Here is a 22,386-nt window from a genome sequence, read left to right on the forward strand (position 1 = left end):
AGGGGGCCATCTATAAGGGAGGGGGGAAAGAGGGGGACGATCTATAAGGGAGGGGGGAAAGAGGGGGACGATCTATAAGGGGGGGGGACCATCTATAAGGGAGGGGGAGAGGGAAGAGGGGGACCATCTATAGGGGGGGGGCCATCTATAAGGGAGGGGGGAAAGAGGGGGACCATCTATAAGGGGGGGCCATCTATAAGGGAGGGGGGAAAGAGGGGGACCATCTATAATTGGGGGACCATCTATAAGGAAGGGGCGGGAGGGGGACCGTCTATAAGGGGGGGGAAAGAGGGGGACCATGTATAAGGGGGAGAGGGGGACCATCTATAAGGGAGGGGGAAAGAGGGGGACCATCTATAAGGGGGCATCTATAAGGCAGGGGGGAGAGGGGGACCATGTATAAGGGGGGGAGGGGGACCATCTATAAGGGAAAGGGGACCATCTATAAGGGAGGGGGAGAGAGGGAAGAGGGGGACCATCTATAAGGGGGGGGAGAGGGGGACCATCTATAAGGGGGGGAGAGAGGGAAGAGGGGGACCAACTATAAGGGGGGGGGAAGAGGGGGACCATCTATAAGGGGGGAAGAGGGGGACCATCTATAAGGGAGGGGAAAGAGGGGGACCATCTATAAGGGGGGGAGAGGGGGACCATCTATAAGGGGGGGAGAGAGGGAAGAGGGGGACCAACTATAAGGGGGGGGGAAGAGGGGGACCATCTATAAGGGGGGAAGAGGGGGACCATCTATAAGGGAGGGGAAAGAGGGGGACCATCTATAAGGGAGGGGGGAGAGGGGGACCATCTATAAGGGAGGGGGGAGAGGGGGACCATCTATAAGGGGTGGAGAGGGGGACCATCTATAAGGGAGAGGGGACCATCTATAAGGGGGGGAAGAGGGGGACCATCTCCTAAAAGATCAGCACCCTCCTCTCCTGACATCCTCTGTGCTGCTGGGACTTCTCCTATAGGATTAGCACCCTCCTCTCCTGACATCCTCTGTGCTGCTGGGACCTCTCCTATAGGATTAGCACCCTCATCTCCTGACATCCTCTGTGCTGCTGGGACCTCTCCTATAAAGTCAGCCTCCTCCTCTCCTGACATCCTCTGTGCAGCAAGGGACCAAACATTATGTTTATTGGGGACAGCAGTGGGGGGGGGGGGGCAGTAGTGGATTATAATGTGGGCGGATTGACGGGGGGGGGGGGGGGGGGGCGTCATTCTATAGTTCGCCTCGGGCAGCAGAGAGGCTAGAATCACCCCTGTCTACTACTACCCCCAATACTGCTCCACTACTACCCCCAATACTGCTCCTAATACTGCTCTACTACTACCACCAATACTGTTATACTACTACCCCCAATACTGCTCTACTACTACCCCCAGTACTGCTCTACTACTACCCCCAATACTGCTCCTAATACTGCTCTACTACTACCACCAATACTGCTCTACTACTACTACCCCCAATACTGCTCTACTACTACCCCCAATACTGCTTCTCATACTGCTCTACTACTACCCCCAATACTACTCTACTACTACCCCCAATACTGCTCTACTACTACCCCAGTACTGCTCTACTACTACCCCCAATACTGCTCCACTACTACCCCTAATACTGCTCCTAATACTGCTCTACTACTACCACCAATACTGTTATACTACTACCCCCAATACTGCTCTACTACTACCCCCAGTACTGCTCTACTACTACCCCCAATACTGCTCCTAATACTGCTCTACTACTTCGCCCAATACTGCTCTACTACTACCCCCAATAGTGCTCTACTACTACCCCCAGTACTGCTCTACTACTACCTCCAGTACTGCTCTACTACCCCCAATACTGCTCTACTACTACCCCCAGTACTGCTCTACTACTACCCCCAGTACTGCTCTACTCCTACCCCCAATACTGCTCTACTACTACCCCCAATACTGCTCTACTACTGCTCCCAATACTGCTCTACTACTACCCCCAATACTGCTCTACTACTACCCCCAATACTGCTCTACTACTACCCCCAGTACTGCTCTACTACTACCCCCAGTACTGCTCTACTACCACCCCCAGTACTGCTCTACTCCTACCCCCAATACTGCTCCCTCTACCATTCCTACTATTACCCCCACTCCTGATACTACTACTACTACTACTCCCAAAACTGCTACTCCCCTTATCTACTACTACACCCCTCACCTTCTACGCTTCTACTGTTACTACACCCCTTATCCACTATGCCTCTACTACTACACCCATCATAATTAGAAAAAATTAAAAAAAATAAAAAAAATCGAGATTTAAATCTAGAATTGAGAAAAATAAATAAATCGAGATTTAATGTTTTGCCCATATTGCCTACCCCTAGATCCAGCCATAAGGTAAGGATGGGCGTTGGAGTTCCAGCTGTCAGGACATGAGTTGTAGTTCCAGATATGAGGTCGGGATAGGAGTTGTAGTTCCAGCTGTGAGAGTTTTGCTACAACTGGGGGCACACAGATTGGGGAACATATGACATAATGACACCATAAATATTTATAACATAGAGCGATTCTCTGCCTAATCAGATATCGCCCCATGTTACATGACCAGCAATCAGCTCACTTGTCGGCTGATTGTGCACTTTAAGGCCGGGTTCACACACAGGGTAAGACAGCGACCGTTCTGTGACCCAGCCATGTGCACCCCCATCCGGGGCCGCACTCTCCATTGTGTGAACTGTCAGTCTTGTGCGGCCGCTATTCAATGAATAGCAGCAAAACAAAACTGACGTGTCAGTTTTCATTGCAGCCGCTTGCAATCCCGGACGGAGTGTATATGTGTATACACTCCGGCCAGGATTCCGTTGTCTGCAGCACAATGTAAATTATCAATTAATCATGGCCATTGTTGCAAATTGCAACAACAGCCTTGATTAATTGATAATACGTTGTGTGAACATAGACTAAACCTGTCCACCTGCATCCACCTGCATCCACCATTGGCTATGCATTTCTCTGTGTAATGGGGGCAAAGAGGGTTTAACTATTATATGGACACACAGAGAGGGGTTTAATTACTATATCTGATTGGTTAGGCACAAAGAGGGTCTATCCTCTATATATGGAGGCACAATGGGGGGCTTATCCGCTATATGAGGGTACAGATTGGGGGTGTCTTTCTAATATATGAGGACCAGGGGCGCATTAAGGGTACCACAGGACCCGGGCAGTTTAGAAATTGTGGGTTGTAGTATTGTACAGTGATATGGACACATATATACAGACATATATGACCCATATTGCCCCTGGCACCTGACAGTCTCACCATAAGAAGCAGCAGAGACAGACAGGTAGTCTGTCATCACCAGCAGCTGCAACATCTCTCCCGGTTGCCCCTTTTATCCTCCCTGGCATGTCCTCCTTGGTAGGCACACTTTGACACCGCCGCTCCTGACCCTCGGCGACAAGGGTGCACCACATGACCTGGACGTCCAACACGGACGCTACTCTGTTTGGGGGTAGCTGTGGAGATCGGGGGCTAGCAATCAAAAGGGAGACTAGACGGCATCAATCAGTGTGGTGCATTCCGGCGGAGGATATTTTCCAGCCATGAGCAGTGGTGTGCGTGGCTGTGTTATAATGGGGGCAATCTCCCTGGGTCCCCCGGAGCCCAGGGCCCTGGGCGGTAGCACAGATTGCCCTCATTATAATCCGCCTATGATGAGGACATAGAGTGAGCCTGCCAGCCTGGATCTAAATACTATGGGGGGCATAAAGTGGGCACTGTTATAGTGTGGAGCAATAGAGATGGGGAGTGTATAGAGGTAAGGGTGGTGCTGGAGCCAAGAGTCTAACATGTTTCTCTGGTTAATTCTGCATAGACTATTCATGGACTGGAGTAGTCTTTGTGATGGCCGGGCCAGATGGAGATGGAAAGCGAAACAACTTTGCTTAACAACACATCACCTGCAACTCACACAGAGAAGAAGCCTTGGATGTAACTGCACTAGTATATCCGGGTATGATTAGTAATATTTGTTTATATGGTGGATTCTATCAGTCACCATACAGAACACAGGTGTCAGCTGTGACCCTCCAGCTGTTACCATCATGATGTAGTTTTGCAGCAGCTGGAGGGTAGTGAGTTTGACCCTCCGGTATAGTGGTATCAGTTGCTATGTTGTGAGTTAAGATGAGCTAATCTACAGTAGGAATGGAGCGAAGCGCTTTCTATCTGCATTCAGCTTATCAGGCTGCAGGCTTTGCAGTCCGCTCTGCTTGCTGCCGCTTCTCCCCGGGTGCTGGGATCCAGTTTCCCAGGACTGGATCCATCTTTTCCCAGCACTCGGGGAGGAGTGACACAGAGTAGAATAGCCCACAGTCTGATAAACTGAATGCAGATATAGGAATGAGGCACTTCACTTCATTTGTACTGTAGATTCACTCATCTCTAATTGTAATGATGGTGGTGGTCATGGTGCTGAGGGATTATCTGTTATACTGGTATTATTTGTAGTAAAAGTCTCTATATAAGTGTAATGATGGTGGTGGTCATGGTGCTGAGGGATTATCTGTTATACTGGTATTATTGGTAGTAAAAGTCTCTATATAAGTGTAATGATGGTGGTGGTCATGGTGCTGAGGGATTATCTGTTATACTGGTATTATTGGTAGTAAAAGTCTCTATATAAGTGTAATGATGGTGGTGGTCATGGTGCTGAGGGATTATCTGTTATACTGGTATTATTGGTAGTAACAATCTCTATACACTAGATTGGTCGGTAATATTATGGTGGTAACTTGTATAATAAGAATAATAATATTTGCTTCTTGTATACCAGTGTTATTTGGTAACTGATGGCTATTTAGACATGTACAATATTAGGCATAGAAAAATGTTTTATTTTAATTTTATATATGTGTTTGGGTTTTCTTTATAAATCCTAAAATTTGCTGTAACCTGTAGCTGAAATATGTGCCCCATGCTGGGCCCATCAGCTACAGCACAATCCTCATACTGCCTGATAGATATTAGACAGACATGTGATAGATAGATAGATAGATAGATAGATACAGAGGAGAAAGGAGCCGCACTTCCTCACAGGTGTAGCGGGTGCAGTAGGATGCAAATCCCTTGGCTGGGGGGATCCCCAAGTATCACACGAAAATCCAAAGCACTCCAGCATAAGGTGAAAAAAGGTAGTGGTTTATTACAAAAATGTGCAGAAACAGGATGCAACGTTTCAGTTCTCTCACAGAACCATTATTAAGCATTCTGTGAGAGAACTAAAAACGTTGCATCCTGTGTTTCTGCACATTTTTGTAATAAACCACTACCTTTTTTTTACCTTATGCTGGAGTGCTTTGGGTTTTCGTGTGATAGATAGATAGATAGATAGATAGATAGATAGATAGATAGATAGATAGATAGATAGGAGAGAGAGAGAGAGATAGGAGAGAGAGAGAAAGATTATAGATAGATAGGAGAGAGATGATAGATACATAGATAGGAGATAAATAGATAAAGGAGATAGATAGATTTAATAATAGGTAAGGGCCAGAGTTGTCCTTGAAGGATGGGCCGCTGGCCTGCTACTCATGGGCCACTGCTATGTGGCTGCCCCCCAGGCTAAAATTTGCCAGCCAGCCCCTGTCTGTATGTGTGTATACATGTGTGCTGGTGTCTGTATACATGTGTGCTGGTGTCTGTATGTGTGTATACATGTGTGCTGGTGTCTGTATGCATGTGTGCTGGTGTCTGTGTGTGAGATCAAGTCTAGAGAACTGGCTCATATACCCCATTTTCCCCAGTGGCTTAAAATGTAACCTCTGTTATACAGTTATAAAATTGTAGAACCTAAATGTGAACAAGGTGCAATTCAAATAGACACTTACTTGTATAGCTGTCTCTTGTGCTCTGTATGCAGTGCATTATATTCACCCTTGCAACGTACAATTTATAGCGTGTCTACAAGCCCAGCGGGGCTCATTATGATGGAGACTAAAACTTATACAAGAGTGGGGTTGGGGTTCCCCTGTATTCAGAATGCTGTTGAGTGCTAGGCAATTCCCCTTCTGGGATTATTGAATTTCGAGGGTCTATGCAGAGCAGGATAAAGACACCTCTGCTGCACAAACAGGATCTCCTAGACAGCGTTCTCACCGCCATGTATTCGCTATCACTGGCTTGGGTGAGCTAAACTAGTCTGCCTGGGGGGGATTTGTATAACACCCAGCCTCATTATGGAACAGCCTCATTATATTAGCCATATCAACATATTCTATGTTAGTGAGCATACCAGGGGGGGGGATATTGGTGAACATATACAAATCAAACAGCCCCCCAGACCCTCAAATTTCAATAACCCCAAACGGGGCATTGCCTAGTACTCAACAGCATTCTGAATACAGGGGAACCCCTATCCCACTCTTGTATAAGTTTTAGTCTCCATCATAATAAGCCCCGCTGGGCTTGTAGACACGCTATAAATTGTACGTTGCAGGGGTGAATATAAAGCACTGCATACAGAGCACAAGAGACAGCTATACAAGTAAGTGTCTGTATGGTGACATTTAAATTGCACCTTGTTCACATTTAGTTTCTACAATTTTATAACTGTATAACAGAGGTCACATTTTAAGCCACTGGGGAAAATGGGGTATATGAGCCAGTTCTCTAGAATTGATCTGAACCAAATTATACCTCCCAGCAAGGCGTGGGTCGAACACACAGTTTTTTTTTTATTAATGTGGGGGGCCCAGACACTTTGGTTGTATGGGGCCCCGAAATTCCTGATGGCGGCCCTGCTGCTGAGTGTTAGAGTATAGAACAAGATAGTCTGCCTCTATTACATGCAGCACAGCACTTCTACACTTCTAAGTAGGGATGAGTAAACTTTTGAAAAGTTTGATTCGGTTCGATCCACCGAACTTTCGTGAAGTTCGGACTTGTACGAACCGAACCTAAAACGAACCTTGCTATTACAGCTGAATAATTAGACCAAAAACAAAAAATGCCCAACATATATAGTCTTTAATGCATAACAAGATACAAATCAAACAAAAAAGGATCCACAAAGGGATAAAAAGAATGCAGGACAATAAAAAATAAATATTATTGTAATCTTTATTTAAATAATACTTAATAAAATTCATTAAAACAATGAAAAAAGATGAAACAAAACCATACAATAAAGAAATTGGTAAGGGGACATACATATATACTTTATGGAATAATATATTGCACATGCATAGAGAATGCTCATAGGAAAAAGTATGGATGTTGTAATGCAGGCAGCCTCCACTAGATGGCGAACAAATACAAATGCAGGAAGAAAGACATAGAATGGCAAGAGAAAAATAGTTTTTTCTTCAAACAGGCAAAAACCTATAAATTGCCAAGGGTACTGGATAGGTACCACACAACAGGTGAAATCACCCAATCATATTACATGTATACTAACCCAGGAGGATGCGTGTATTCAGCCAAGTCCTTCTCACCCACTCACCCTACGCACGTTTCGCTTAGCTTTATCAAGGGATCCCTTGATAAAGCTAAGCGAAACGTGCGTAGATTGAGTTTATGAAATTGAGTGTATGGCCGCCATTTAATGGCAAAAATTTGCTGCTATTTTAAAACAATGGCTGTTGTATTGAAATAATGGCAGTTATTTGCCATTAAATGGCGGTCACCCACTCAATTTTAACATTGTGTGAACATAGCCTTTCTGTGTTTTCAATCCACTCCTGGTTAAGGTTGCAAAATACTGACCAAATACTGACTGAAATATACTGTGTGTGAACCCAGCCTCAGGCTATGTTCACACAACGTCAAAAATAGAGAAAAGGCGGCCGATTTTTATATTTAAAATAACGTCCGTTTACCGAAATAACGTCCGTAAACTGACTGCAATGGCAATTCATTAGAATCAAAGGTAAGACGGACGTCCAATGCACACAATGCATTGAAAAACGGACGTTTTTGCCGCGAACGTCAAAATAATGAACATGAACATTATTTTCGGATGTCTTTTGCAAACAGCGGACATTTTTTTATTAGTTGTTCACACACAGTTCTTCTTTTGTAACCGTTCTTTCTCCATTTTTACTATTAAATTCAATGGACTTTTAAATTAAGACACACCCAAAGGGCAATCAGTAATCCCAAACTAAAATAATGAACGGGAGGCCAGGCTGCTAAAAAACTTCCGTTATTTTAGACTCAAAATAACGGACATCATTGTAAACAGAGCTGAAAAAAACCTTGTGTGAACATATCCTCACACTGGAAAGCCCTGATTTCAATAATTTTTTTGTTTTATTAACTTAATTTGAATAGAATTGGAATCAAGGCAAACAAAGCTTTCAGGTCTTATTTAACATTGAAGTATAAGTTTAACTAAACAAATGTTTAATGTAAATAGCTGTAATAATCAAATTTTGTTCAATATTAATTTTTCAGTTTAAAATCGCATAGAATACATATTTGACGACTCATCTCTGTTGACTGTACATAATAATTTTATTGTATAGAAGGGAATAAGGTTTTACATCTCCCTATATAGCATAATAACTAAAGTGTACCTGTCGTTATAACTTTCAAACTCTAAATCAACAGTAGATGTGAAATAAAGCTTGCCATATACATTTTTTTCTTATGCTGTAAAGCAAAGCTGAATTTACCAGAAATCCAGATCCTGTCTCCTGGAGGCAGCTTTTCTGACTTGTGTTGGTATAGGAAAAAAAACAGACTAAACACAGGATTCCAGCTAGTACAGAGCGTCACGGCTCTATGTCTGTCAATCACATGACTGTCTTCTTTGTGAGCGCTCAGATGACCTGGGAAACATGGGACGTCCCGTTTTTTATGACTCTTTGAGAAAAAAGAGTCAGAAAACACAGTGTCATGTTGTCAATAACTAATAAATAAATAATGAATGAATGAATGTAAATTGCAAACTTGCTTTATATCACATCCACTTTTGGTTTAGATTTTAAAAGTTATAATGACAGGTACACTTTATCTGACCATTTTTTGAGTTATAACAGCAGCTAGTCTCCCCGCATTAGCTCAGGGAATATTGAAAATTGGAAAGAGACCTTACAGAGGGGAAAACTGGTGAAAATATATAATAGCCAGAAATGGTAGTATTTTTCATGTACACAAATGGCAGCTGACCTGAAAGTTTGTAGAAAGGTTACTGACCATTTCAATAAAATATCATCATGATACTATAGCTTTTAAATGGTGCATATACCCTGACCCAGTCTTCCGGATTTAAAACATATAAGTGTAACATTTAGACCTATACGTAAGCAAAACTCTAACTTTCAGCTGCCCTTATCAACATATTAGTGTCAATTTTATTTTATAAATATGTTATCAAAATGGTAATTGCATGCTTTCCTCTCCAGAAAGAGACTTACAAAGGTGGCATTATTACTATATAGGGGTGGGAAAGCTATTTCAATTACTGACAGAATATGTAACTCCAAGTCTATTTATTTCAATTTATTCAACTGTCTCAATATATTCAGACAGAAAACTTCAGGAAGAATGAATACATTCACCTTGAAATCAGACCAGTTGACTTTGTTGGAACTTGGTTTTAAAACTGGATCAGTATTACTTTCTGAAATAGGCTCTGACAATGTTGATCAAAACAAAGTGGCTACTCAGTTATTGAACTGACAGTTTTTCTACTTTCTAAGATGTGATGCCCTGAACATTAGCAACATAGATTCTGGCCACTCATTGCTATTCAAATGTTCATAAAGTCTTCTCATTATCTGACAGTATCAATTGAAGTTAATCACCGGTGTGCACATCAAATTGAAAATTGAAGCTGTCACACTTGTGATTGTTGCTTTTGCAATACGCCTTGAATTTTACATGAATAGCTGTATGTAAGCAGTGCTAAGATTTAGATACTAAAGCTCAATTTACAACTCTATAAAATTACAAGTGTGTTCATGACACTGGTGTTAGTGCAACTAGAGTTTTGTGAGCTCCCCCCCCCTTCAATCTGATATGAGTTATGTAACAACTTTTACCACCAGTGTCTCTGATCTTTTTTCTAAAATCTGTAAACATAAACTAAACCTCCTTTCATGTACAGTTAACCCCTTCATGCATCAGGATATGACATGGCAGCAAAAAAAAATATATGGAGAGCGCTCAGAAATTTAGCCTGCTGTAATCATAACCTTAACCTTTTCATGCATATGGACGTTCGGCACTTCCTGCAGCAGGTAGGGGAGTCCAGAGAGGGGTCACTCCGTGACCCCCCTCTGAAGCCCGTGATTCCTGTTTATCTGCAGCCGAGGACTACAGGCATTAGCCAGCGAGGCAGATCAACACGCCCAGCTAATTAAGCCATCCAAATGCAGCTGTCAAAGTTGACAGCTGCATTTAAATGACTTGTGTGCCCCATCCCTGGTGTCTAGTGGGGGGGATATCCATTCTGCGATGCGATTGCAGAGGCGAGATCCCTTCTTCTTACTAAGACAGGCGTTGGAATGGCGCTGATCCCGGCTTGGTATTTAATAGATCTGGGCTGCAGCAGCCCAGAGTACTATAGCACTTGTCTAATAGATCAGTATACTGCTCTGATCTCTATGACAGATCAGTGCAGTAATAATAAAAGTCCCTCAGGGAAACTAAAAGTTAAAGTGTGGTGAAAAAAAGTTTTTATTAATTAAAAAAAATCCCCTCCCCTAATAAAAGTTTAAATCACTCCCTTTTTCCATTTTATAAATAAAAATAAATAAACATATTTGGTATCGCCGCGTGCATAATCGCGCAAACTATTACATGATCACATTCCTGACTTTGCATGGTAAACGGCGTAAGCGCAAAAAAAATTCAAAAGTGCAAAATAGCTGATTTTGCTCAAATCAAATCTAGAAAAATTGAAATAAAATGTGATCAAAAAGTTGCATATAAGCAAGCAAGGTACCGATAGAAAACACAGATTATGGCACAAAAAATGAAACCACACACAGCCTCATAGACTGATAAAATAAAAGTGGTATAGAGATGGTAATAGAACAATTTTAAACACATTTAGATTTTTTTTATTAAAGGTTTTAATTTTTTAAAAGCCATCAAATAAAATAAAAGTTATACAAGTTACATATTGTTGTAATCGTACTGACTTGAGAAACATAAACAACAATAGTTTTACCAAAGGGCAAACGGTGTAAACAAGAAACCTTCCAAAATCAAAAGAATTGCCCTTTTTTTTTATAATTTGCAAATACATTTTTTCTGGTTTTGCAGCATATTTAATGGAATAATTAAGTCTGGTATTGCAAAGTATAATTGGTGTTGCACAAAATAAGGGCTCATGTGGGTCTGCAGGTGAAAAAATGCAAGCGCTATAGCCTTTTAAAAACGAGGCAAAAATGAAAATTGGCCCAAGAGGGAAGGGGTCAAATTAAAAAATAAATCAATTATACACATACAATTACTCCAGAAAACAATATTGACCCAACACTAAAAGTGAGTATATTCCAAAAAGGAGGTTTATCTAAAGGAGAAGTCCATCAAAAAATTTTATCAAAGTATTGTATTGCCCCCTAAAAGTTATACAAATCACCACTATACACTTATTACGGGAAATGCTTATAAAGTGCTTTTTTTCCCCCTGCACTTACTACTGCATCAAGGCTTCACTTCCTGGATAACATGGTGATGTCACGACCCGACTCCCAGAGCTTTGCAGGCTGTGGCTGCTGGAGAGGATGATGGCAGGGGAATGCTCAGTGTCCCTCCAGTGCCCTGTGTCCCTCAGTGTCCCCCTGTCATCATCCTCTCCAGCAGCCACAGCCCGCACAGCTCTGGAAGTCAGGTCGTGACATCACCAATTTGTCCAGCAAGTGAAGCCTTGATGCATTTGTAAGTGCAGGGAAAAAAGCACTTTATAAGCATTTTCCGTAATAAGTGTATATTGGTGATTAGACCCAAGACCCAACATATCAGGTAGGTATGCCCCTCATGTTAAGTAGGTAAACCTGAATATAAGGTAGTATGGTAGCCCACTTTACTCTTTACAATGCCTTTATGCCTTTTTGTGGCAAAAACGAGGAAAAAAAAACATTCTTCCAGTTCCCATACCAAGTAGTTTGGTCTTCCCATGTTGTGCTGATAGTTAAATGCAGTGACTACTATATTCCACCGACCACCATTATTTTCAACTGCATGTGTGTCCTAAGCTTGCAAATGCAGTTTCAAAGCATCACCGGCATGAGGATTTGGGGTGTGTACCATTGATTTTTCAGTGTAATGCTACGTTTACACGAAATGATTATCGGGTGAATTTTCACGATAACGATCGAACTCGAAAGATAATCGTACGTGTAAACGCGGCGAACGATCGAAAAATCGTTCATTTTGATCTGTTAACATGTTCATAAATCGTCGTTGCCGATCGCAAGAAAATCGCCGATCGTTCCGTGTAAATAGTCATCGCGTTATAGTCCGGCCGCCCGGCCCCCCGCTCATCCGCAGCCCCCTGCGCCGGCTCGATCACCAACCCCGCCGCCGCCGCTCTGATCGCCACCCCCGCCGCCCGATCGCCACCCCCGCCGCCGCTCCGATCACCACCCCCGCTGCCGCTCCGATGGGCCCCCCCGCCGCGGCCAAGAACATACGTTACCTGCTCCGCGCAGCAGGTCTTTGGACATCCCCGGCTCCCCTCTTCAGCGCACTGATTGGCTGAAGAGATGAGCCGGGAAATTCAAACTGCTCCTCTTCAGCCAATCAGTGCTACTCTTCAGCACTGATTGGCTGAAGGGGAGCCGTTTGAAATTCCCGGCTCCCCTCTTCAGCCAATCAATGCACGGCAGCACTGATTGGCTGAAGAGGGGAGCCGGGAATTTCAAATGGTTCCCCTTCAGCCAATCAGTGCTGCCGTGCATTGATTGGCTGAAGAGATGAGCCGGGAATTTCAAACGGCTCCTCTTCAGCCAATCAGTGCTGAAGAGGAGCACTGATTGGCTGAAGAGGAGCCGTTTGAAATTCCCGGCTCATCTCTTCAGCCAATCAGTGCGCTGAAGATGGGAGCCGGGGATGTCTGAAGACCTGCTGCACGGAGCAGGTAACGCATGTTCTTGGCGGGGGTGGCGATCGGAGTGGCGATTGGGGCGGCGCAGGGGGCTGTGGTTGAGCGGGGGGGCGGGCTGCGGGCGGGCCGGGCTATGGGTGCACGATCGCAAAATGATTTTTACGTACGATATATCGTACCCTCTAAACGCTGATCGTTATAAAAAATAAATCGTTACTTCGAAATTGTTAATCGTACGATCGGGCCAATAATCGCCTCGTGTAAACTTAGCATTATGGTGCGTTTACACAGAAAGATTATCTGACAGATTATCTGCCAAAGATTTGAAGCCAAAGCCAGGAATGGATTTGAACAGAGGAGAAATTTCAGGCTTTCCTTTATGACCTGATCTCTGTTTATAGTCTGTTCCTGGCTTTGGCTTCAAATCTTTGGCAGATAATCTGTCAGATAATCTTTCTGTGTAAATGGACCCTTAGTTACCACCTGTAGGGTACTCCCACCCTAACTTTATTGGAGGAGCCACCAAGCTCTGCTGTGTTTTCTGCATGCCTCCAAGCTCTCTCTGCTGAGAAAATCTCTATGAAGTCTTTACTGATGTTCCCTAGCAATCTGCATTTGGAAACACATGGCTAAACATACAGTAAGTGTAGTGATTGTAGGTTCATGACAGAGAATATTTTTTTTTCCCCAACTCGCTGTCACAATATAGGATTGGGCTGTCAGTACAACAGTCCAATCCTGCTGATAACACAGTGTGAACGAGTATGAAGGGCCATCAAACTCAGCATGTAAATGTATGGTCCGCAGATACAAGAGCCAGCTCTGCAGTCTGTTAATTTATTTGGTATGCATGTGAAGGAGGTTAATGAGATTATTTAGACATTTTCTCTTACTATGCACCAAATATTTATACAATGCTTTTTGTTCTGACACGAACATTTGGATAAAATGTTCATATATGTTGGTCTTGAATATATTAATTCATGCAAATTACTGTTATTTGTAACCGCAATAAATTCCACAATTCAAATTAAAAAAATTATAAAATTAAAATACTTTAATTCCAGTTGACAGAAAACCTGTCTGCAAAATTTTTTTTGCTCCTTTATTTAATTAGAACTTTTTACCTCTCAGAGTGCCTTCACACACATAGGATCCGCAGCAAATCCGCAGCAGATTTGATGGTGAAAATTTGATACTGTGTTAAGTTATTTAGATCAAATCCGCTGCGGATCTGCTGTGGATCTGCAGGAGAAAATACGCTGCGATATGGTGTGTGTGAAGCTACCCTCAAAGTGTACCTGTCATCAAGGCCACTAACTGATCAGCAGTGAATTCTACTCTCTGGGCCTAAGTTCAGGTCTCCATGGCTATGAACACACACAAGACCATAAAGTGTGAAAAACCCATTGGAACAGAATGGGGGTTGCGTGCATTATGGTCTCATGTGTGTTCATGAACTATTCTTCTCCCAGCGGTTATAGGTAGTGTCTACTGTAATATTCAGTGGGCAGCCCTCTCTATATGAGCTAAGCCCACTCTATATGCAATGACTGCCAAGCTGCTGTAAACAAACTTATTATCACTCATCAGAAGGTTAAAGAATTAGGGTAATAAACATGTTAATAAACAATATATAACATTAATGTGCACAGAACAGGTGAAAGTCTTAAAAATCTTTTTTTTTTTCCCCAGTTTTATCAATAGGCTATGTTCACACAACGTCAAAAATAAAAAAGATGGACGATTTTTATATTTAAAAAAATGTCAGTTTTTGCAGAGATTTAACTGACTGCAATGGCAATGTATTAAAGTCAATGGGAAGACGGATGTAGAATGCACACAATGCATTGAATAACAAATGTTTTTATAGCAGACTTCAAAATAATGAACATGATCCTTCTTTTTATTAGTTGTTCACACACAGTTTTTCTTTTCTCACCGTTCTTTCTTTGTTTTTACTATTAAATTCAATGGACTTTTTAATAAAGACACAACCAAAGGCCAATTAGTAATCCCAAACTAGAATAATGTACAACAGCGGTCATTGCATTAAGGGGAGGCCAGGCTGCTAAATATTGCCCATTTTTTTAGAATCAAAATGACAGATGTCAGTGTTGTGTGAACATAGCAATAGTCAGGGGCATAACTTTAAGGCTAGGTTGACACTGTGTTTTTGCCATCCATTAAGCATTTTTCATTGGGAGGGGGGGGGGGGTATGGAAAAAACAAATGATGCAATTGTGTGCATCCATTTGGATCCGTTTTTCCAGTGACTTCCGTTATTTAAAAAAATTAATAGAAACATATTTTTTTTCTTTAAGTGTACACAAAAACATGGTTGACCACGTTTTTCTGTATGTAAAAAGTAACCATTTAACCCCTAGACGACCCTGGACATATCGGTACGTCCTGAGCTATGAAGCGCGCTCCGGAGCGGAGCAAGTGGGGGCTGGCTGCAATCAGCAGCCGGCACCTTATCATTAATGACATACTGCAGCGATCACGCTGCAGCGTGCCATTAACTCCTTAAACGCTGCACGGCTGCGGCGTTTAAGTGTAAGTGACAGGGAGAGTCCCCTGTCACTTACGGATCAGGACCCCTGCAGTTTGACTGTTAAAACGGACCGCCGGAGGTGTCTCACCTGCCTCCATGCGGTCCGATCGGTGATCTGTTCACTAAGCCTGCACAGGCAGGCTCAATGAGCAGAGCGCCGATAACACTGATCAAAGCTATGCCTATGGCATAACAATGATCAGTGTGCATAATCAAAGCAATGTATGTACAAGTCCCCCAAAGGGACTTAAAATGTATAAAAAAAGTTAAAATCACTAACACACTGCCCCAAAACCCCTCCCCCAATAAAAGTTTAAATCACCCCCTCTTTCCCATTATATAAATAAAATATATAATAAATAAATAAACATATAATATACCGTAGCGTGCACAATTGTCCGATCTAATAAAATATAACAAGCGTCATTGCGAACGGTGAATGGCGTAGACGAAAAGAGGGAAAAAAGTGTGAGGATTACTGATTTTATGTTTATGTTTACCGATTTTATGTTTATTATTATTATTATTATTATTATTATATATATATATATATATATATAAATTTATATATATAAATTATAAAAAGTGATCAAAACGTCTGATCTTCACAAATATGGTATTAATAAAAACTAGAGATCATGGCGGAAAAAAATGACACCCCATACAGCCCCATAGGGGAAAAAATAAAAACGTTATAAGCGTCACAATAGGCCCATTTTATTAATAATTAATTGCCAAAAAAAGGATTTCATTAAAATATATATATATATATATATATATAAAACATTAGAGAATCTGTGTGACCTGCATATGGTTGTGTTCTGGCTGACCTATAGAGTAACAGTATCATGTCCCTTTTACCATATAGTGCATTACGTAGACACAGCAACCCCCCAAACGTTACCATATTGCATTCTTTTTTACTATTTCACCTATTTATATCTTCATAAATAATATATTTGGGATTCCGTCATACATGTTATGGTAAAATGAAAGACGCCATTACACAGTACAACTATTCCTGTAACAAACAAGCCATTACATGGCCTTGTAGATAGAAAACTGAAAGTGCTAGAGCTCTTAGAAGGAGAGGAGGGAAAAACGAAAGCGCAAAGATCAAAATTTGCGCGGTCCACTGGGTCATTTTGGGCCTGGTCCTCAAACGGTTAAAAATGAATCAATTAAGCTGACTGCAAAAACGCAGTGTGAACCCAACCTTTTGGCCATTTTAAAGCAACCTATTGGACGTAATCATCTTGGCACCAAAATATGGTCTTATTATGTAAATTACATTCATTATTTGCATAGTACTGCTGTATTTTGGTGCCAAAATGAAGACCATCCAAAAAATTGGCCATAAAATGGTCCAAAGAAGATGGATAGGCTAAGAGAGGACAGGTTACTGCTGGGCACTGTTCCTTCATGGGGTCCTGTTGTCACACAAGTGAAATCCATTACTACAACTGTCAAGTTGGCACTGGCAGATCTATGTTGCACCTCTACAAATTTTTACACATCATAACAAATGAAATTGTGTATGCATTGTTTTATGAATTCTCTTGTAAAAAGTAGCACACTAGGTCATTGCATTTTTATGCCACTTGTGTTTAAGTGTTTCAAATAATAGCTAAAATTATTTTACTATATATAGTTTTTATTACATATCTTAACATATCTTAAAAAAATATTCCCAAGAAGTACTTTGGCACTGGACAATTTGTCTCTATTAAAAATACCCTAGAGGGAAGAACTTTTCTACAGAAGGGCAATATCTATATTTTGAAAGCTATTATTGTTACTTAATGGCTTAAGGAAAAAATAAAGAATTATAGTAAAAGAATTGTATGGCATTTTGGCTGCCAGCACTAAATGGAATATTTTTTTTATGTTTTATTCACTGTTTATTAGAGCTACAAATCATCAAAAAGGTCAATCAGTATGACTGTAATGTTTTTTCATGACTAGCCTTCAGTCTTATTAAAGCATCATTCTATTCATAGAAAATCAAAAATCTAAATATGATAAACCAGCTAAATTGATAAAAACAATATAATACACAGTTTATTTCATATATTTAATAGAGAGATTGCCATTTATCATTAGATTTTGCAGAGAGCAGACTTACAGTAAGTTCAGAAAACCTTTAGAAAGTTAAATTGCCCCTGTCATTTACAAAAGCTTTTTACGTCAGACATTTCAAAAGCTTTAACCTCTTAGGATCCGATTGTTCAACCCCCAACCGATCTCTAGATATCACAGGGCGAAGTACACGGCAGTATGCTTAACTTAGGGTCCTATTACACGGAGAGATTTTTAACGATTGACGACTAACAATAAACGATTGCAAACAAAATTGTTTATCATTAACCTGAAATCGTTCACCATATTACACAGAACAATAATCGTTAAATGCGATCGTTACTATGATCGTTTATCCCTTCTGTTCCCAGCATAACAATGGACAATGTGCAATTGCACTAAATCATTAGTAAAAAAAAATTGGAACTTGAGCGAACGAATGTGAAATTACAGTGAACGATTAGCGAACGGTTAACGTTAATTTTAGGTTCAGATCTAAATCAACAATCAACGACATACTAACAATTTTTCGATCGTTGCCTGCAGTTACACAGAACGTGTAATAGGGCCCTTGTAATCTCCATCAAACTGCACTGGATGGGCTTTAAAGACTTATAATAACGCATGACTATACCTGGAGAGCCAAAGGCTAGGGAACACTGCTGTATAATTTATACCAGTGTTCCCCAACCTTCTGCTCTCTGGATGTTGCAAAACTACAACTTTTAACTATCAAAGTCAGACCTGAACCTCGTTTTTTGTTTTTCTTTTTTGTTTTACAGAAATACAACGTTAATACAACATTTTTTCAGCTCTGTTTAAAATGATGTCTGTTAATTAAGTCTAAAATAACGGACGTCATTTAATCTGGCCTCCCCTTAGTGCAATGACTGGTGTTCGCACATTATTTTAGTTTGGGATTACTAATTGGCCTTTGGATGCGGCTTAATTGAAAAGTCCATTGAATTTAATAGTAAAACGGAGAAAGAACGGTGACAAAAGAAAAACTGTGTGTGAACAACTAAAAAACGTCTGAAAATAATGATCACGTTCATTATTTTGACGTTCGCTGTAAAAACGCCCGTTATTCAATACGCTGTGTGCATTGGACGTCTGTCTTCCCATTGACTTTAATGTATTGACATTGCAGTCAGTTAAATCGTGGCAAAACAGACTTTTTTTAAATATCAAAATCAGACAGCTTTTATCTATTTTTGACATTGTATGAACATAGCCAAAGAAGGAAAGAACTATGTTGGATCAAGAACGGAAGATACATATTATTTATTGATTTTTTTTACTTAATCTGTTTATTTGTTATACTTAAAGTGTCAATGTTGTTTCAAAAAACCTTTGACATGTCAAAGAGACTTGTCAAAAGTTTTGATTGGTCAGACCTGTACCAATCGTGAGCACAAGCCGGGAGAACACCACACTTGACCTGTCATGTGATGAGTCAGGCTCATAATATAAGTCTATGGAGCCCAACTTTTTTTGTGACACAGAGCAGTGATCGGGAAGCTAGTTCTCACAATCTGTCAAGGTCTGAACACTCTCTGACATGTCAAAAGTTTTTTGAAACAACAGTGACACTTAAAAGAGAACCAATAAGTAAATAAAAATTTGTTTATAACAATAGGGAAATGTGCTGATGCATCATTCAGCAAACTTCCTGTTAGGGACCGGCAAGAACAGACAGGACAGAGACAGTGGGCCCTGAATTTGAACCCCCCACTGACCCTGCCTAATTGCCTCGGTCGACCCTAAACGGTCGCGGACAACCACGAAGGCGTTCCCTACGCTACGTAAGTGAAACACAGAACAGCACGGACATACAAAACACAATAGAGAATAGTGAAACAAGCCGGGTCAAACCACACAGGCAACGCAGTACAAAGTCGGGCAACACAAGGGAAAGTCGGAGGTCAGGCGAAGGTCAGAACACGATAAGTCAGGCGGAAGGAGTTAGGACGGGAAATGCAGGAAAAGGACAAGGGGGAGCTGGGATCAGATAAACTAATAGCCAGCGACTTGAAGCTGGCACTGACAACACTTTATACTGGATCAGGAGCCCGGACCAAAGGCTGATTGGTCCGGCCTCCTGAATCCAGACACATAGCAGCTGGTGCACTGCAGGCTGAGTGGCAGAGAGATCCGTCACTCAGCCTGAGTACAACAGCACTCAGCTGCTCGGCCGGGCGACGCTCACTGACGCGAGACCCGCGGCTCCCCTGTTTACTAGGGACGCCGTCGGGTCTCCGTGACGTCACCCGGCCCTGCCGAGGAGGACGGCGCTGCGCTCCAGCCGGGCCAGACGACGCTGGAGCGCGGTCAGGTAAGTTACTGACACTTCCCCAACATGTGCATATACCCTGTGTCTCTGCCCAGTAAAATCCATGAACTGACTTTTAAACACTCACGCATTCTATGTAAATTAATCTCAAATAGTCATCTGGGCGCTGTCCTTTTCACAACTAGTCACCATCCCCTAGGCGTGTCAGCACTGTAATCACGTGTCAGCTTTGTAATTATGCACCTCCTCTTCAAAATGCTGAGTTAGCATGACATCCTCAAGAGGTAGGCCTTCTGTCATGTCAGAGCACCAACATTATCCTTATGGCGCACTAGCACAGTACAGCGGGTCTTATCCATGCTGTACTGCGCATGTGCACTGCAATGACAACATCAGTGCGTCAATGTGAGAGAAGGCCAACCTCTCAATGGCGTCATGGTAACTCATCAATTTGAATAATTCCCAGAGGGGTGTGATTACAGCGCTGACACACCAAGGACATGGTGACTACTTGTGGAAAGAACAAAGCCAAGATGATTAGTTGGGGCTCATTTACGTAGAAGGCAAAAGTTTCCAAAAGCAGGGTTACTGATCATACGAAGCAGGGACACAGCATGTATATGCACATGTTTGGGAAGTGTGCTAGGAGATGCAAGAGCACATTTCCCTAGTGGTATTTTCTTTTACTGATTGGTTCCCTTTAAGGGTTAACAAGGGGCCTCAGGGGTAAAAAAAAAAAAAATATATATATATATATATATATATATATATATATATATATATATACTTACCTCTCAACTTTAGCTTTGTATCTAACACAGGGTTTCCAGAGCAGAAGCAAAAGGTGTGCAAATTTTGGACACAGTGGGGGAGATTTATAAAGACCAGTGTACTCGCAGGTCTTACCCCCAATCACCCTTCCAGATTAACTTAGAGGTGCACGCCTCTTAGTAAAGCCATTCGGACCTGCATCTGATGCAGGCTAGGCAGAAATCTACACCTGCTCTGGAGTAGGTGTACATTTATACTCATTTCATGCCTTTTCCACGTGTAAACCATAATAAATTAGATGTGGGAGGAGGCCACGCTTTTCCTTGCACATACATCAGGCAAGCGAGGCTGACCTATACGAAAGAAAAGGTAAAAATGTGTGCTTTTTCATTAAGTATACCAGGGGTTCATTTTTGATAAATGTGCACTAAGGTGTCAAAACAATATGGTTCTGCCCATTGTCCTCCATGGCAGTCTGCTGTTTGGTGTTGGCTTGCTGTATAATGTATTGGGAGTCTTCTAACCTCCTATTTGGGTATCAAAGTCCCAAAGGAGGAATATCTCTTCTACCTCACCTGCTGATATTTTACCTTTAAATTCAGATGTTTTTCACTCGGCACCATTGTTGCAGGTGTACACAGTATAACATTTACCAATGCAGTCTGCCTTTACAGACATATGTAAAAGAATGGGTCATACTGTAACAAGATCTCACTATTCTCTCCTCCTAAATCTGCCACAATCCACTGTGAGTGATATTATTCAAAAGTAAAATCATTTGTAACCATAGCTACTGAGCCAAAAACTGTTAAACCACGTAAAGTTACAGTAGTCACCGAGTGCTGAGGTACATAGTACATAAAAGTACATTCTATCCATACAGTATACAACACAATGCAAAAAAACAGATAGGCAGATTATAAGGTGTGTAACACCTCATGTCTATTTACACATTATATAGATAAAAGCTGAAAATAAAATAAAATTATTGAAATGTGTTTGTGAAATATCAAGCATATTAGAAGAAGAAATATTTCTTCTCTGAGTTTATTTGTATAAGTTAACTGTTAAGTCAGAATCAGAAGTGAAAAGTAAAATCAACATTATTATAATTACCATTTAAAATGAACAGCATGATGCTGAAAGCAGAAAATTGTTGTGGCTGATGAGCTCTGCTGATTTGCATTGTGAAATCAAAATGACATCTATATTTACCATAGTACAGTCGTAGATACTATTACTAATCAGCTGCTAACTCAAAACAAGGATTGAGTTAAAACATGACATGTATGTAGGTATACATACCTTGAGAGCAAGGCCTTGTATTCACAATGCAGTTTTGGTATATTTGGTTAGGGTACAAACACACACGGCATATACGCTGCGTATTTAATTATTTAATTGCGTTTTTTTTAATTATTTATTTATTTTAAAAAAAACGCTTAGGGTCCCCCCTATTTTTATAACCAGCTGGGTTAAAAACCAAACGACAGCAGCCTGGTAACACCAGGGTGGGAAGAGCCATTGGTTTAGGCCCTCCCCAGCCTAAATCTTACCAGCCTGCTGCCGCCCAGTCCAGAAGCGCCAATTTTGACGCTCCGGGACCACTGGCACCCGGCTCTTCCCAGTACCCCTGGTGG

This window comes from Dendropsophus ebraccatus, chromosome 1 (assembly GCF_027789765.1).
Source record: "Dendropsophus ebraccatus isolate aDenEbr1 chromosome 1, aDenEbr1.pat, whole genome shotgun sequence".
NCBI lineage: Eukaryota > Metazoa > Chordata > Amphibia > Anura > Hylidae > Dendropsophus > Dendropsophus ebraccatus.